The sequence below is a fragment of the Corvus brachyrhynchos genome, unplaced genomic scaffold (assembly GCF_000691975.1).
Source record: "Corvus brachyrhynchos isolate BGI_N302 unplaced genomic scaffold, ASM69197v1 scaffold8, whole genome shotgun sequence".
Taxonomy (NCBI): Eukaryota; Metazoa; Chordata; class Aves; order Passeriformes; family Corvidae; genus Corvus; species Corvus brachyrhynchos.
Window position 1 is genome coordinate 1,875,348 of NW_008240031.1, and position 661 is coordinate 1,876,008.

Genomic DNA, 661 nt, shown 5'->3' on the forward strand with positions numbered 1-661 from the left:
TGTGCTGTTGTTCCCCAGGGCTGGGGCAGCTCTGCAGGTGGGGTCTCACCTGAGCGGGGCAGAGGGGCAGCCCAGGTCACGGGGGATTCAGGGAGCCAGAGCACATTACCAAGACCTGTTGATCTTCTTTTCCACCAGAATCCTCAAGGCATGGGAGAAGAGAATTCGATGTATCAGCTGGTGTCTATAGGCCTGCAGCATCTGTTTGTGTATACAAAGGTTTAGTACAGACATGGCAAATGGTACTTGATGTTTTCAGCATATTTTAGATGCAGCGGGGTTTAGCTGTCCCTCTGTCTCATGCCCTCTGTCACTGGACTGGGGGAGCTGACTGATACATTTATTCATGTTACTCCTTGGGAATTTACGGAAAGTGATGACTGCCACTTGACAGTAGCTTGAGGACAGATTTAAAATAGTGTTTAAGAGACTTGCTTAGTTTTCCACTGAACTCAGAGGTAATTAGGCACCTCAGATTTAAGAAATCTAGTTCTTGGTAGCTTGAGTGAGGTCTGCTTTAATGCTGGGAACTAAACTTCTATTTCCCATGGCTAAAGCAGGTGCTTCAACCATAGGATGGGCTGTTCCGTTCCTCGACTATGCTGTGTAGGAGTAAACTACAGATTTTAATGAGATTTTGCCCTTTTTTGGGACTGGAGTA